Raw genomic sequence first — 13,741 nt, 5'->3', positions numbered from 1 at the left:
ACCCAGGTCTGAAAGAAAGCACGTAATTGAAGCGAGAGAAAAACTGCTGCCACCTTGCCTGGCGGTTGTTGATCCTCTTGGCAGCACGGATGTGTAGAAGGTTACTGTGGTCGGTTAGGATCTGAAACTGGTGTCTAGCTCCTTCCAACCAGTGTCTCCATTCCACCAGGGCCTCATGGACTGCCAGTAATTCTCTATTCCCAGCATCATAATTCTGTTCGGCCGGGGTCAGGCGCCTGGAGAAAAAAGCAACAGGGTGAACCAAATTGTCACTTTTGGACCGTTGAGAGAGAATAGCCCCAATCCCAGAGTCTGAGGCGTCAACCTCCACCAAAAAAGCAGTTTCTAAGTCGGGATGGACTAGAATGGGGGCAGAAACAAAACGCTCCTTTAACTCCTCGAAGGCCTTCCTCGCCAAAAGAGTCCACACAAAAGGAACGTTAGTAGACGTAAGCGAATGTAGTGGTGCCGCAACTCTACTGAAGTCTTGAATGAAGCGACGGTAGAAGCCAGCGAAGCCGAGGAACCTCCGAAGTTCCGTCCTAGTAGTAGGTTGCGGCCACTTCACCGCGGCCTCCACCTTCTTCGGGTCTGGCCTTATGTGACCCCTTTCGACCACGAAACCGAGGAACTCCACCGAAGAGGAGTGGAAACAGCACTTTTCTGCCTTAACAAATAGACAGTTTTCCAAAAAGCCGTTGCAGGACAAGTCGAACATGTCTTTGGTGATCAGAGAGGTTACGGGAGAAAATGAGAATATCATCTAGGTATACTACCACGAATTGGTCCAGCATGTCCCGAAGAATGTCGTTGACAAGAGTTTGGAAAACTGCAGGTGCGTTGGTGAGTCCAAAAGGCATCACTCGGTACTCATAATGCCCCATATGAGTGTTGAAAGCAGTCTTCCACTCGTCTCCCTCTTTGATCCGGACCAAGTGATAGGCGTTACGGAGATTCAGTTTGGTAAATATGGTAGCAGGTGCCAAAGGTTCAAAAGATGAGTTGAGTAGAGGAAGAGGGTACTTATTCTTAATGGTGATGTTGTTAAGGTGACGGTAGTCAATGCAGGGACGAAGGGATCCGTCCTTCTTGGCCACGAAAAAGAATCCCGCCGCCAGTGGAGACTTGGATGGTGTTATGATGCCCGAGGCAAGGCCCTCGGTGATGTAGTTCCTCATAGCTTCCTTCTCTGGAAGAGACAAGTTGTATAGGCGACTAGACGGCAAGGTAGCGTTAGGGAGTAACTCGATGGCACAATCATAAGGTCTATGAGGGGGTAATCCCAGGGCACGTACCTCGCTGAAGACCTCGGCTAAGTCATGGTAGCAAGCTGGAACCAGAGATCGGCATGGGGAGTCGTGGTAGTGGAGTGGTAGACCGGATGAGATGCTGACCCAAGACAGTTGGCCATGCAGGGTGTACTCCAAGCCAGAATTCTGCCAGAAGACCAAGATATATGGGGGTTGTGGTGACGAAGCCAAGATCTTCCAAGTACCAGTGGGGCTACCGGAGCTTCCAGCACCCATAAACTAATGGTTTCTCTGTGATTTCCAGAAATGGTCATGGAAAGGGGCTCCGTGCGGTACTTGATGGGGCCCAATGGTCGTCCATCTAGAGCAGGGGTGGGCAATTAATTTTTACCGGGGGCCGCATGAGCTACCCGAGCACTGCTGGAGGGCCACATCGACAATATTTCAATTAAATTTTGCTCAATATTATTTTTGATATATACCGTAAGATAAATAATAATAATAATAATAATAATAATTAATAATAATAGTAATACTTCAACATAGTGTGTGTAACAGCATTCCATGACTAATATAAATAAATTAACATTTATAATAAATGACAGTAAAATAAGCACACGTATGACTGAGGAGTCATAGTGTAACTTTGTGTGGTGTTTGAGTTGTCCGACTTTTTGTGTGGCCATAAACGCACCAGTGGTTTAGTGCTATGCGTGTTGGTGACAGATGACAAGTTGGTTTTGGCCTGGTTTGTACGGCAGAAAATGACTAGTTTTTCGAGATAGAATTGTTTTACTCATGTTTTTGGTGTGGTTATGTCCGAATATAAACAGTTTTGCTCAATAAAGTGATCGATATAATTCCTGTCCTCGAAGCATCTCGATAGACATTACAATAATTGAACGGTGTTCAATTGAACGGTGTTGACGAACACCATTAGGGCCGCTTGTTGTCACTGTCACTCAAAGTTGCATTGCAAAATTCCATAGAATAAATATGTTTATTTTGTTTAGAATTCAGATGGGATTTGATTTGGTGCGTGGCATATACTTGCTGCGCGCAGCGGACGCTTGAGCAGTGCGCAATTGCGCAGGCACGCACCTTAGAGGGGACGTTGCTTTGCAGTTCATGTCTTGTTGAAAACACGTCATTCCTCATCAACTTTTGTCTTTTTAGCGTCTCGGGTGTAAACCGTGCATCACTTGTCGCTGCATTTGCACCTTCACTCGCAGGTTACACACGGACACACGCCCATAAATAATACTTTTCAAAATAAAAGCAGCACAGTTGTATTGCGCGCAGGACATAGATGTTTTTTCAACTTTATTTTGTAATTGCAGCTGTTCACATTCACTCACCATCACGCACACGCATACGTCCACACGGAAGTAATACAAATAACGATTTTCAAAACAAAAGCAGCACCGTTGTATTGCACACTCGACATAGATACTTTTTTAAATTTATTTTGTAATTTATAATTGGCCTCACGTGGGCCGGACAGGGACGCACAAAGGGCCGGATGCGGCCCGCGGGCCGCAGAATGCCCAGGTCTGATCTAGAGCCTGTGCAGGCAGCGTCTTGTCCAAGGATATCAGGGGAATGCCCATCTCCCGGGCGAACGTGTAGTCCAACAAACTCTCGTCAGCTCCCGAGTCCACAAATGCCTTCACTTGAATGTTCCTCTTGTCCCAGGCCAAAGTAGCGGGTAGCAGAATGTCAGGGTTTTCCTCTTTACGGGGAAATAAAGTATGGCTCACCAGGATCCCCTCTGCTGGTGAGCCTGATCTTTTGGGTCCACCTCTGTCTTGAAGGTAGGCCAAGTCTGGTTCCTAGAGGCACCTCTCTGACCTCGCTCTGCTGCTCTTTCACAAAGTCGAATGTCAAATTGGAGGGCCAGTTCAATGAGGTCTTTGCAGGACGTGGGTCTGTCCCTCAGTAGACCGTCCTTAATTTCATCGGAAAGGCCGCGACGGAATGCGCTTTGGAGCGCCCGGTCATCCCAACCGCTGTCTGCCGCCAAAGTCCGGAACTCTAAGGTCTAGGCTGCCACGGAACGTGAACCCTGCGAGATGGAGTGCAGACGTCCGGCCGCGTCCCCCCCATCCTTGGGGTGATCAAAGACAGCCCGAAATTCTGCACGGAACGCAGAATAGTCAGAGTTGAGCCCAATGGTCTTGTCAACTGCAGCTGTAGCCCATTTGAGAGCCGGGCCCGAAAGTAAGGAAAAAATAAATGCAATCTTGGCGCCGTCTGAGGAATAACGGGAGGGCTGGTGCCGAAAAATGAGGTCACATTGTACCAAGAACCCCTTCAAAGGGTTTAGGGCTGGCAATCCTGGGCTCTCGTTCCAAAATGCTGTGTTCGGGTCCAAGAACTGGAGAAGCACGTGGAGGTACCACCGGTCCAGAACTGGCCCCGGGGCACATGTTGTCCAGCTTGGAATACAGTCTGGTAAAAGCTCTCTCAAGATGATCCTCAAGGGCAGTAAACAGAACCTGGTGTTCGCTAACGACGGAGCTAAGGATAGGTAGGTCGGAAGATATGGCTATCTGGGCCTGGGGCTTGCTGCTGTCGCCTGGTTCCGACATGTTGTTGGCCAGAACGTACTGTTGTATCTCAGAGAAGGGAAGGAGGCGACAACCAGGGCAGGACTGCGGTTTACAAGGTTTATTGGAAAAACCTTAGATGAATACGTGGCGTGTGTATGCTACTCAAAGTGAGTGAGTGTGTGTTGTTACCGCGCTGGGAGGAAGTTCATGAAAACAGCCTACAATAAACCCACATACGAAAACAGCCTACAATAAACCAAGAACTTGCCTTCGATCATTCTACAGAAGGTAACGGTTACGTCACAGCCACATGCTGATCATTCCAGATGGTGTCTGCAAATGACACTTTTTGTCACCCTAAGTAGTGCTTTGCGGCTGTATTGTGCTTTTTTTTTTCTTCTTGTGTTGTGTTGTTGTTTGTTTAATGTCACTTGAACTGTGTCGTTGTTGCAGCTGAATGCAGATTGATTGATTGATTGATTGATTGAAACTTTTATTAGTAGATTGCACAGTGAAGTACATTTTCCGTACAATTCACCACTAAATGGTAACACCCGAATACGTTTTTCAACTTGTTTAAGTCGGGGTCCACTTAAATTGATTCATGATACAGATATATACTATCATCATAATACAGTCATCACACAAGATAATCACATTGAATTATTTACATTATTTACAATCCGGGGTGTGGGATGTGGAGGGAGGGGGTGGGGGGGTTAGGTTTGGTTGTTATCAGCACTTCAGTCATCAACAATTGCATCGTCAGAGAAATGGACATTGAAACCGTGTAGGTCTGACTTGGTAGGATATGTACAGCAAGTAGTGGACATAGAGAGACATCCATGAGGATGACCCACAGTTGCAGCTGATGGGGAAGGGCTCACTATGTTCTCTGCTCGCTGTACATATCCTACCAAGTCAGACCTACACTGTTTCAATGCCCATTTCTCTGATGATGCAATTGTTGATAACTGAAGTGCTGATACCAACCAAACCCTCCTCATCCCACCCCTCGGATTGTAAATAATGTAAATAATTCAATGTATATACTCTGATGATTAACTTGTGTGATGACTGTATTATGATGATAGTATATATTTGTACCATGAATTGATTTACGTGGACCCCGACTTAAACAAGTTGGAAAAACTTATTCGGGTGTTACCATTTAGTGGTCGATTGTACGGAATATGTACTGTACTGTGCAATCTACTAATAAAAGTTTCAATCAATCAATCAATCAAAAGCAAGGCTACTTTGGAGACGCACCTTAGTTAATGCACTTGCAGCTTTTGGCTGGCTTTTCTTTTGCTAACAAACTTGGGCCATTAAGTCGTTAAATACAAGAATAAACAAACTTCCTTTGTGATACAAAAGTCCATTTTTTAAATTAATCTCAAACTTAGCATACATTTTTATAACACAAAACTCACATTGCCGTCAGCCTGCGGTCCAAAAACAATAAGTCTCTGGTGCACCATACCTGAGTGCAATCACCCATCCATCCATGTTCTACCGCTTGTCCCTTTCAGTGTGTAGGAGCCAAATAGAGGCCATACTTGAATCCATGTTTATTTTATTATTTTTGAGTGATTGATTTGTGTATGTCAGTGTGCACCCTTTGCAGGTGGTGAAAAGTTCCCACGCAGGCCTATAAGGGGCAGGAGTGCGCTGGGCGCGTGATTGACAGTCGGGCACCAGCATACCGTCTTTGACCTCACCTGTCTGTAGACCTCACCTGTCTGTAGACCTCAGCTTTATATAAGCTACCATTTATTTTGTTTCCCGAGTATTCTGTTACTTGATTATTGTAAATAAAACAATCTTCGATTGCGCTGCTGGATCAGTTTGAATTAGTGGATGGAAAGCGGGAAAAGGAAGAATACGTGACAAGGAAGGCTGTGTATTGTGTGAGTCAGACAAGATGCCCGCGCCCCAAGTGGAACAAACATTTGAAACAAAGGGGTTATAGGAACAATCACTTTCAGTGTTTTATGCCACTTCACAGTGCGCAACTAAATGTCATTGGCTTCTTCTCCACATCCCCACTCAGGCACCTAAGGACAATGGCTCCACCACAAGCGGCCCCTAATTGTTTATGACCATGGAAGACATAACAATTAATGTACTATTATCCTGGAGCCATACATAATAGTGGTGCAACTGATCAACATTGATCCATGATCCGTTCGGATCAATAGCTTCGGTTCGGCACACACGTGATCCGCGGTTTGATTTATGAAAAAAAAAAAAAAAGGTTGTGCGCATGTTCAGTCCACACCCAGCGTGGTCATGGCGAGCGGAGTAACGGAGGAGCTTGAACGCCCCGCGCCATTTAAATCCCCTGTATGGGAGCATTTTGTAACCTGACTCTCGTCAGATCCTTGTAGTTCGCTGAGCTCCACACAAGGATCTGGGAGTTCTCAATAGGAGATGTATTTCAGAAGGTAGGGCCTTGTAAAAAAAATCATTGTATGTGATGTGTTGGCCCTGTGATGAGGTGACGACTTGTCCAGGGTGTACCCCGTCTTCCGCCCAAATGCAGCTGAGATAGGCTCCAGCACCCCCTGCGACCCCAAAAGGGACAAGCGGTAGAAAATGGATGGATGATTGGATAAACCACTTGTCCGTTATCTTGAATGACGTGCTACTTCAACCACTCACATTGAAATCAACCCGTGACGCTGATGAGAGCGACGCTGGGAAATCCAAAACAGAACAGCCCACATATTGGATAACGACAGACCGAAAAGTTAGAGAACTTTTACTGAAACAACGCAGCAATGTCAGTAGACAATCGATGTCGCAAAACAGTTGCAATAGCAGAATCAGTGTCAGCACACGACTCCTCGCTGCGTGTCGCCATTGTTGTTTGAATCAAACAGTCGCTTCGGCGCTATGTCACGTCTATGAAATCCCGCCCGGCGATCCTGATTGGTTCATTATTTTTTGCTATCTTGAAGGAGTTTGCAATGCCCTCGAGCCCAGATCCTTGTGTGGAGCTCAGCGAACTACAAGGGTCTGGCGAGAGTCAGGTTAAGCATTTTGGCTTCCCTGTCAAATACAATGATGAAGGAAAGAGGTTAGTGGATAAAACCGTGACTGTGTATAGGCACTGTGGCACAAGAAAGCCATATGACTGTGGAAACACATCTAGCATGGCCACGCACTTAAAGCGACATCACCTCGGTGTTTCACTGACAGGACTGAAAACGAAGGCTGCTCATCAACCGCTTATCACCGCAGCATTTAAGCAGCCCCTTGTTGCACAGTCAGACCTGGCTAAAGCCATCACAAACGCTATCGGTGTGTTTATAGGTGCAGCCATGAGGCCATATTTGATTGTGCATAACGAGGGTTTTAAACACATGCTGAAAGTGCTTGAGGCACGATACGACATCCCAAACAGCCCAGGAGGAAAAACAGGTTTCCTTTTCAATGTGAGCAATTGGTTTGGTGTTAAAGGTTCCAAGTCATCTGCATCCTGTGAGACTTTGGTAATTGGCCGATCATTTAATATTGCTTCTGCTTTACACAAGACAGTGACCAGGACTTCATCAGTTAAGCTTCGTTGGTGCAGAATAGATGTAAGCACTTTCCTGATTAGTTTGATCATGCTTTCCCAAGCACCACCATGGTGGGAAGCGGAAGGCGGGTTAAAGCTCCATCTCATGTTGTAATGCATTAAAGCCTTTTCTATTGTGCCATTGTTTAATGCAGCGATTGCGCGTGTCAGCTCCTGTGAAGTTTGTGCCGTTATCTGAACGGAAATGGGATACTGGTCCTCTTCTACATATGAATCTACGTATGGCACTGTCCCACTGTATGTTCTGTACGTCTTCAATAAAGGCATTATCACAGAAATGTTTTTTTTTTAGAGTCTTTTATATTTAATTTTAGGTCCGACTTTGGGAATTTCACTTTTCTTGCCATAGCAATCATGTTATGATCACTAAATCAAATTTGCATTGACATGGCCTTTGAGCATTTATCTACTAAATTATTAAAAAGATGATCTATGCAAGTTGAAGACAATACACCTGAATTGTTCATATTTATTCCGGTTGGTAGATTGATCATTTTAGCTAGGTTACATGCAGTGGCAGTGTCATTAAGCTTTCTTTTCATAGGGCAGTTTTTTGAGAGCCAGTCAATATTTAAGTCTCCTAAGAAATACATTTCTCTTTCTGTGTCAGAAACATTCTGAAGCATTGCACAAATGTTTTCAAGATATGCTGCATCAGAGGAAGGTGGTCTATAGCAGCAGCAGATTAGTAATGGCTTTAGATGTGGCAAGTGTGTGTATGTGGGCTCTGTACCGAGGATGCCGTTGTGGCTTGTACAGCCCTTTGAGACACTTGTGATTTAGGGCTATATAAATAAACATTGATTGATTGATTGAAGTGAACCTGGATCCAGATTGCTTCTACATCTGTAAAGTCAAGATCTGCTCTTCGTTTTATTGGAATGTGGTCTTGTACATAAAAGGCTACTCCTCCCCCGTGTCTGTTTCTATCAAGTCTAATTATATTGAACCTTGTATAAATACCTAAGTATTGACTTTCAGAAATCGCAACTATATGTCGATCATTTTCAAACATTATTTTACTCAACTCAATTACCTTCATTTTCAGACTACAGATGTTCAAGTGGGCAAATTTGAGTCCTTTTTTGGGAAGTTTGATAGACATTTAAAGTTAGTAAGGATTTGCAGAATAGATGTCTTATTCGGGTGTTACCATTTAGTGGTCGATTGTACGGAATATGTACTGTACTGTGCAATCTACTAATAAAAGTTTCAATCAATCAATCAATCAAAAGCAAGGCTACTTTGGAGACGCACCTTAGTTAATGCACTTGCAGCTTTTGGCTGGCTTTTCTTTTGCTAAAAAACTTGGGCCATTAAGTCGTTAAATACATTTAAAGTTAGTAAGGATTTGCAGAATAGATGTCAACTCTATACACACCATAGTAAAAACACCAAAACATGTAGATCAGCAAACAATGCAAATTTTTCCAAATCCTTTAAGCTCCTGACCATTAGCACTTGTGCCTGCTCAGGTGCACCATTTAGCTTTATGTAGACTTTGCAGTTGGACGACCATGTTGCTTGTATTTTTCCCTCTTTGCGTAGGTACCGAGCTCTTTTAGCGATATCAGTCGATAGTTCAGGTTTTGAAATCATTGTTAGAGCTATTTTGACAAAAGTAAATGTTTTTTTGTTTTAATTTATGACTGCCAACATTTGAGTTGTACTTTAATTAGGAATAAGACCTCCACGCTAAAAGTGTGGTTGTTTTTGTTCTATTCTGTGGTCATTGGTCATTATTTAGAGGTACACTGTCTGAATTGAACAGTTAGGCATTTAAATACTGAGAGTTTGAGCAGATATGTTTTGACCTTTTGGTGAGCAACTCAAAATCTAAACTGGTTGGAGACCCCCGATCCAAACATTCCAAAATCTTGGATAAAAACCTCCTGGCCTGAGAACAGTGTTGCTGGGTCTTCCGGCATGACAACCCAAACCATGCTGTTACAAACTCTGAAATGCCAAACGACACACTTGAGGATTTTAGTGATGAATAAAATACAAAGAACATCGAAACTCGGTGCTAGTCAACAAGTCACCTTTTGCCTGGGGATTAAATACAAATTATAATCAAATATATTATAAGTGTGTTAATATTTTGCCTCCAGTAAAATAAACATATGAAAATATACAACTAAGTATCCACATTGATGTGGCATAGAAAGAGAATGAGTTAAGACCTTTGTTAGTTCGGAATCTGGGTTTAACGTGGTTAGTGGAGCTCCCCCTGGTGTTGTGGTTATGGCGGTCATTTACGTTAAGGAAGTAGTTTGACATGTACTTCGGTATCAGGGAGGTATAGTGGATTTTATAGACTAGGCTCAGTGCAAGTTGTTTAACTCTGTCCTCCACCTTGAGCCAGCCCACTTTAGAGAAGTGGGTAGGAGTGAGGTGGGATCTGGGGTGGAGGTCCAGAAGTAATCTGACTAGCTTGTTCTGAGATGTTTGGAGTTTAGATTTGTGGGTTTTGGAGGTGCTGGGGTACAAGGAGGTGCATGCGTAATCGAAAAAGAGTTGAACGAGAGTTCCCGCCAGAATCCTCAAGGTGCTTTTGTTGACCAGAGAGGAGATTCTGTAGAGAAATCTCGTTCGTTGGTTAACCTTTTTGATTACCTTGGTTGCCATTTTATCACAGGAAAGGTTAGCCTCTAGAATGGAACCTAGGTAGGTGACCTCATCTTTCCTGGTGATAACAATGTCACCCACTTTTATGGTGAAGTCATTGACTTTCTTAAGGTTGATGTGGGACCCAAACAGGATGGATTCTGTTTTACCCAAGTGTATGGATAGCTTGTTGTCAGCGAGCCAGGTGCAAGTTCTACACAGCTCAGCACTGAGGATTTTCTCCACCTGTGACTTGTCCTTGCCGGATACCAGCAGGGCAGAGTCATCCGCAAACAAAAACAATTCACAGTCGCATGCTGATGACATGTCGTTTATGTATATTAGGAACAGTAAAGGTCCCAATATACTGCCTTGGGGGACTCCACAGCTCACCGAGAGGGGGGGGGACACGGTGCCGTTCACCTCTACCACCTGCTCCCTCCCCTCCAAGTAAGATTGCATCCAGCTCCATGAGGTTTTGTTAAATCCGATTGCTCTGAGCTTATCCAACAGAATAGCGTGGTTAACGGTGTCAAAGGCCTTCTGAAGGTCCAGCATGACCATGCCGCAGTATTTGCCCGCGTCCACCTCATGTTTGATGTGGTCGGTCAGATAGAGAAGGCATGTGTCAGTGGAGTGGTTAGTTCTGAAGCCAGATTGGAATTTGTACATGAGTTTATTAGTGGCAAGGTAACTATCGACCTGTTCATAAACTATTTTCTCCATTACTTTCGAAATGGAACTGAGAATAGAAACAGGTCGGTAGTTGCCAGGTTCCAATTTGCTTCCTTTTTTAAAGAGGGGAGTTACTCTTGCTATCTTAAAATATTTTGGTACTTGGCCTTGTGTAATTGATAGGTTTATTATGTGTGTGATGATCGGGGCAATGATGGAGGCAGAGTCCCTGAGGAATCTGGAGGGAATATTATCAAGGCCGGTGGCCTTGTTAGGGTGGAGCGCGCTCAATTTTTTAAACACCTCATCAGCTGTGACCATTTCTAATTTGAAATCATCGTTGGATACTCCTAGATTTCTGTAGAAGGCTTTAATGTGTTCTACACCAAATCGACCAGAGTGGTGGGACAGCTTGTTGACAAGAGTTGCGGCTATGCTGGTGAAAAAGATGTTAAGTCTGCTAGCTACCTCCATTTTGTCTGTAATGAGGGAGTCACCCTCCTTGATGCTGATGTTGGTGAGTCTTGTTTTAAGTTTCTGGCTGCAACCAGGAAGCTGGTTGTTGAGAATTTTCCAGAGCTCACGTGGCTTATTTGTGTTTTCCTCTATTTTGTCGTTAATGTAATTTTTTTTTAAGGATTTAGTCAGGTTGGTTGACTTATTTCTTAATTTATTGCATTGCTTTTTGAGAGTTGAAAGGAGTAATTTGAGGTTGATATTATTGGGTTGTTTATCTACTTCTGTTTTACATTTTTGGTATTCAGAGTATTTCCTGTCTCTGTCTTTTATGGCAGCTAATAGGTCCGGATTCATCCATGGTTCCGAGCGGGCTTTGATCCTGACTGTTTTCACGGGAGCCATGTCATTTAGTATCTTTAGGAGCGCCGTTTTGAAGCGCTCCCAAGCAACATCGACCAGGTTGCTCGCGAGCGCAGGGGACCAGTCCCACTCATCTAATTTTGAATTGAAATTGTCATTGGAGTATTTTTTGAGGGATCTGGATTGGGCTGTTATGTGGCCATTGGCTTTAGGTTTAGCTATTTTGCGGGTGCAGAAGGTTAGATAGTGGTCGCTAAGACCACAGATCATGACCCCACTATTTTTTATTTTAGGACGCTCTGAAGTGAGAATGAGATCTATGGTTGATTGGGTGGAATCCCACACCCTTGTAGATAGCGCTATTAGCTGGGAAAGAACGTGCAGATTACAAAACTTGCTGAAGGATCTGAAGACAGGCGCATCTTTGCGTTGAATATCTGTGTTCGGATCCCCAGTTATAATTTTCTCCACGTTGTCTGTCCCTGCCAAGCATTCTTCCAAAGCCCCATAGAAATCACTCTGATTAGGGGGTCTATAAACAGTCCCTATTAGTACCGGTTTAGCGTTTTTAAATTTGATTTCCGCCCACACAGATTCCAGGTCATTGTGGTTAAGATCAGTGCGAGTTATGTATTTAATATCCTGGTGAATATACATACAAATGCCCCCCCCCCCCCGTGTTTATTCCTATCCTTTCTTATAACCGAAAAGTTTTCTATTTCTATCTCTGAGTCAGAAATACTTTGATCAAATTTGGTTTCAGAGAAACACAAGATTTTTACCTTCGTGTTGAGGAACATTTCTCTGATTTGGTCAAGTTTGGCTCCAGAGAGGCTGTTCACATTAAGGTGGATGATGTGTAGTCCACTGGAACCAAAAAGAGCATCAGAAAAATTGTTGGTTATTATTGCTGTTGAAGTTGGAGAGCAAGGAGAGAGAGGAGAGAGAGAGAGAGGCATATTGATCGTCCTCCAGGTGAAGGGGAAGGGGGGGGGGGGCGGAGTTGGAGAGGGGGAGGCCAGGTAGGGTTGCCGGGGGTGGGGGTGGATTTCCTTTTGGCGGGCTTTTTTGAAGACAAAGAGAAAGAGAACAACGAAAATGTTTGTGTAAAGGCGCCTCTAAATCCTGTGTATGCCGCGTCCTCGACCGTCTGGGATCGGGGAGAGGCCGCGTGGACCCCCGCCATCACCGATGTCTGGGTCGCCGTCCACCTCAGCCGCCGCGTCGTTCACCGCCGCTGAGTCGCTGCCTTCTCCGATGACTGGGTTGTCCTCCACCGCCGAGCCTCCGACCGTGTCGATGGACGGGGCGAAGTCCTTCGCCGAGCCGCCGATCGCTGGAGCACAGGTGAGCTTGAGCTGAGATGAGCCGGTAGCCGAGTTAGCTTCGATGGCGACGCTAGCAGTAGCATTGCTAGTCTTCGCCAGTCGGGACAACATTAAACGTGTTGTTGCAGGTCCAGGGTTGAGTTCAGTGTCTCCTGATAGTAGAAGTAATAGTAGTATTTTTGACTTTATGTCTATCCTTCCAGTCAGGGGCATGTTTCTTCTGCCTCGATGTGCAGTCAAGCATGATGCTAACACGTTAGCTCCAAAGCCAAGGTGCTTCGCTGATGTATTGTCGTGGAGATAAAAGTCACTGTGTATGTCCATTTCGCGTTCTTGACTCTCATTTTCAAGAGGGTAAAGTATCCGAGGAGGTTTAAAATATAAATCCGAGATCCACAGTAGAAAAATGGAGGAAGTGTGGGATAATCCGAGCAGTTGTTTGAATTCCCGATCGGGAGCGAAAGAGAGTGTGACCGCTCATCTCGGCGCCCAGGGACAAAAAAAAAGCAAAGGAGTGAAAACAGGAACTAAAAAGTGTCCAAAAACCAAGCAAAACATAACTAAACAAAACATGATCACAGACATGACAGTTTACATGTTGGCATCATATTTAAAAGGTACCACCTTTTTTCCTGAGGGGAAAAATTGTGACACTTATTTGAGTACTTGGAGCATTTGATGTAAAACAAACAAAAGTTATTCAAAGTTTTATTAATGTAATGTAACTGAACTAAAACATATACTGATTCGGAAAACAAGATTCTTCTGCGGCTTGTGTAATTTCATGTTTTTCCCCAAGTGAGAAATCTTTCCAAATAATATATGATCAATAGCATAATAGAAAAAGAGTACTGCCGATTGATATATATTTTTAAATCAGATTAAGCACAAGTTATTCTTCGGTCATTGACCATATCGCAA

Source organism: Entelurus aequoreus, linkage group LG03 (genome assembly GCF_033978785.1).
Source record: "Entelurus aequoreus isolate RoL-2023_Sb linkage group LG03, RoL_Eaeq_v1.1, whole genome shotgun sequence".
Classification (NCBI taxonomy): Eukaryota; Metazoa; Chordata; class Actinopteri; order Syngnathiformes; family Syngnathidae; genus Entelurus; species Entelurus aequoreus.
The sequence above is the reverse complement of the archived record's forward strand: the minus strand, read 5'-3'. Positions refer to the sequence as shown.